The sequence below is a fragment of the Rhinatrema bivittatum genome, chromosome 16, assembly GCF_901001135.1.
Source record: "Rhinatrema bivittatum chromosome 16, aRhiBiv1.1, whole genome shotgun sequence".
In the NCBI taxonomy this organism is placed as follows: Eukaryota; Metazoa; Chordata; class Amphibia; order Gymnophiona; family Rhinatrematidae; genus Rhinatrema; species Rhinatrema bivittatum.
This window is the reverse complement of record NC_042630.1, coordinates 2,043,008-2,046,915: the sequence shown is the minus strand read 5'-3', so window position 1 is coordinate 2,046,915 and position 3,908 is coordinate 2,043,008. Positions and strand designations below refer to the sequence as shown.

General features: G+C 52.2%; 1 long non-coding RNA gene across 1 annotated transcript; it reads left to right on the top strand.

The window, feature by feature from the left end:
• Positions 1 to 31: 31 nt before the first annotated feature.
• Positions 32 to 3,494, top strand: LOC115078136. Its single transcript, XR_003853077.1, has 2 exons — positions 32 to 76; positions 2,840 to 3,494. It is a non-coding gene; the product is annotated as an uncharacterized LOC115078136 (long non-coding RNA).
• The last annotated feature ends 414 nt before the right edge of the window (positions 3,495 to 3,908 follow it).

The following is a 3,908-nucleotide window of genomic DNA, read 5'->3' as shown; positions in this document are numbered from 1 at the left end:
AGGTGAGGGGTGTGCATGTGTGTGCCTTCATATATGTGCTCACATATCGTGTGCAAGGAAGATGAGAAAGCACAAGGTGAGGGGTGTGCACATGTGTGTGCCTTAATATATGTGCTCACATATCGTGTGCAAGGATGAAGAGGAAGCACAAGGTGAGGGGGTGTGCACATGTGTGTGCCTGAATATATATGTGCTCACATATCGTGTGCAAGGAAGATGAGAAAGCACAAGGTGAGGGGTGTGCATGTATGTGTGCCTGAATATATTTGTGCTCACATATCATGTGCAAGTAGGAAGAGGAAGCAGAGGATGAGAGAGTTGCACATGTGTGTGCCTGAATATATATGTGCTCACATATCGTCTGCAAGGAGGAAGAGGAAGCAGAAGGCGAGGGTGTGCACGTGTGTGTGCCTTAATATATATGTGCTCACATATCGTGTGGAAGTAGGAAGAGGAAGCAGAAGGTGAGAGGGTGTGCACATGTGTGTGCCTGAATATATATGTGCTCACATATCATGTGCAAATAGGAAGAGGAAGCAGAAGGTGAGGGGTGTGCACTTGTGTGTGCCTGAATATATATGTGCTCACATATCATGTGCAAATAGGAAGAGGAAGCAGAAGGTGAGGGGTGTGCACGTGTGTGTGCCTGAATATATATGTGCTCACATATCATGTGCAAATAGGAAGAGGAAGCAGAAGGTGAGGGGTGTGCACGTGTGTGTGCCTGAATATATATGTGCTCACATATCATGTGCAAGAAGGAAGAGGAAGCAGAGGATGAGAGGTGTGCACATGTGTGTGCCTGAATATACATGTCCTCACATATCGTGTGCAAGGAGGAAGAGGAAGCAGAGGATGAGAGGGTGTGCACATGTGTGTGCCTGAATATACATGTCCTCACATATCGTGTGCAAGGAGGAAGAGGAAGCAGAGGATGAGAGGGTGTGCACATCCATTGCTCCTACCATGTGACAGGGGCCGACCAATGGCACCGGTAGCCCCTGTGACATAGTAAGGGCAAAGGCTGTCAGTGCCATTTTGAATACCGGCAGCCAACGGCCCGAATGCAGGAGATCACTCCAGGACACCTGCTGGACCACCAGGGACTTTTGGCAAGTCTTGGGGGGGGGGGGGGGGTCAGGAGGGTGGGGGGTAGTAGTTAATTAAATTTAAAGGGTTGGGATGGGTTTGTTTTTTTAACTTTAATGGGAAACGAATAATATATGTAACTAATGGACGAATCGGGGTCCCCTAAAAATGGATGCAATGGATTTGGATCCCGATGAATACGAATACCGAATCGAACGTATCTGTCCCTGCTGCACATCTCTAGTATGTACCTGTGTGTGTGTGTGTGTGTGCGTGCATGTATGTACCTGTGTGTGTGTGTCTGTGTGAGCATACGTGTATGTACCTGTGCCTGTGTGTGCATGTATGTACGTGTGTGTCTGTGTGAGCGTACTTGTATGTATGTGTGTACCTGTGTGTGTGTGCATGTATGTACGTGTGTGTCTGTGTGAGCGTATGTGCTCACCTTTGTACAAACTGGAGGAGGAAGGGGGATGCAGTGGTTGGGTTGTTTTTAAAAATACTCCCTCTGTCCCCTCTTCATTCTTTGTTGATTGTGGTTATGATGAATGGTATTTTTGTAAAGCACTGTGCTCCTTGCATAAAATGTCTAAATATTGTAATAAAATTGCACGGTCGCCCTCTGGGAGGAAATGTTAGAATTTCAGCTGAGAGAGGATCGTTCCCTCCCCGTCTCTCATCTCCTGCCTCTGCCTTTACCTCTTTCCCTCTCACCTCTCTCTCCTCACCATCCATCTCCCCCCCCCCCTGCTTCTTTCCTCTTCCTTCCTGCTCTCTCCCTCCACCCTCTTACTACTTCTGTTTCTAGATCAGAATAGTGCAACCCTCCTGCTCTCACTAGCTCTCCACCCTCTCACCTCTCTCTCCTCCCCATCCATCTCCCCCCCCCCAGCTTCTTTCCTCTTCCTTCCTGCTCTCTCCCTCCACCCCTCTTACTACTTCTGTTTCTAGATCAGAATAGTGCAACCCTCCTGCTCTCACTAGCTCTTCACCCTCTCACCTCTCTCTCCTCCCCATCCATCTCCCCCCCCCCAGCTTCTTTCCTCTTCCTTCCTGCTCTCTCCCTCCACCCTCTTACTACTTCTGTTTCTAGATCAGAATAGTGCAACCCTCCTGCTCTCACTAGCTCTCCACCCTCTCACCTATCTCCTCCCCATCCATCTCCCCCCCCCAGCTTCTTTCCTCTTCCTTCCTGCTCTCTCCCTCCACCCTCTTACTACTTCTGTTTCTAGATCAGAATAATGCAACCCTCCTGCTCTCACTAGCTCTCCACCCTCTCACCTCTCTCCTCCCCATCCATCTCCCCCCCCCCCCAGCTTCTTTCCTCTTCCTTCCTGCTCTCTCCCTCCACCCTCTTACTACTTCTGTTTCTAGATCAGAATAGTGCAACCCTCCTGCTCTCACTAGCTCTCCACCCTCTCACCTCTCTCTCCTCCCCATCCATCTCACCCCCCAGCTTCTTTCCTCTTCCTTCCTGCTCTCTCCCTCCCCCCTCTTACTACTTCTGTTTCTAGATCAGAATAGTGCAACCCTCCTGCTCTCACTAGCTCTCCACCCTCTCACCTCTCTCTCCTCCCCATCCATCCCCCCCCAGCTTCTTTCCTCTTCTTTCCTGCTCTCTCCCTCTGCCCTCTTACTACTTCTGTTTCTAGATCAGAATAGTGCAACCCTCCTGCTCTCACTAGCTCTCCACCCTCTCACCTCTCTCTCCTCCACATCCACCAGTCTCCTTTTTGTATCCCATTTCCAGATGAGATCTGCCGGCAGCTGTCTGGGATACCCTTACGCCGTTCCCGTCGCTCCAACAATGGCCCCTGCAAGCGGGCACGGAGGGAACCGCGGGCTCCCCGCATCCACTGAGGGTCAGCGCCCTCCCTCCCCCATCAGAGGTCTCTGTGGTCTTCTTCTTCTTCTCCTTCTGATGACTTCTGACCGGTGTCTGCAGCTTGTCTCACCCCGGGTGATGCTGGAGTTACTCTGTATTCTCCCTCCGGCCATGTTCCTCTCGTGTTCCCCCATCCCACCCTGCTCGGAAACCCCACCAAGATGAAAAGTCCTTGAGGCGCCAGAGAGCTTTGTAAGAAGGCACCACAGGGAGATGTCCCCCAGGGAAATGGGCAGCTTCGGGACCTGTGGGGAATCTTAATGTAGCCTGGGCTAGAAAACCCTGAGACGTTTCACATTTTTATGCCCGAGCCTTGAAGCCGGCGCTAAGGTGAAATTCTCCTCGTGCACAAACTGCTTGCCGATTTTTCCCCGGTGCTTCAATCTGAGCCGGGTCCTGCCAGAGGTGGAGGTTGGCACACAGGGGTCTGGGGGCGCATTCTCCTGCCCTTGCTTGTAATCTCTCCCCCTATATTCCATGCAATATTCTCTTCCTGCATAGTAAAGCTTTGCAAACGTTACCAGCCTGGACTCTTCCTTCTCTGGCAGTGCATTCGTTTGGGGGGGGGGGGGGGATTATAGGAATGGTAGGGAAAACAGAGGAAGGGGAAAGGAATGGGAATGGAGGGCACTTCAGTTTCACAGCAAACAATGTCAAGAGGGTGGGGAGGAGGAGGTGAGTGACATGGACAGAAGGACAGGGGGTGGGGAGGAGGGCAGGGACAGAAGGATGGGGAGTGGGGAGGAGGTCAGTGACATGGACAGAAGGACAGGGGGTGGGGAGGAGGGCAGGGACAGAAGGACAGGGGGTGGGGAGGAGGGCAGGGACATGGACAGAAGGATGGGGAGTGGGGAGGAGGGCAGGGACAGAAGGACAGGGGGTGGGGAGGAGGGCAGGGACAGAAGGACAGGGGGTGGGGAGGAGGGCAGGGACA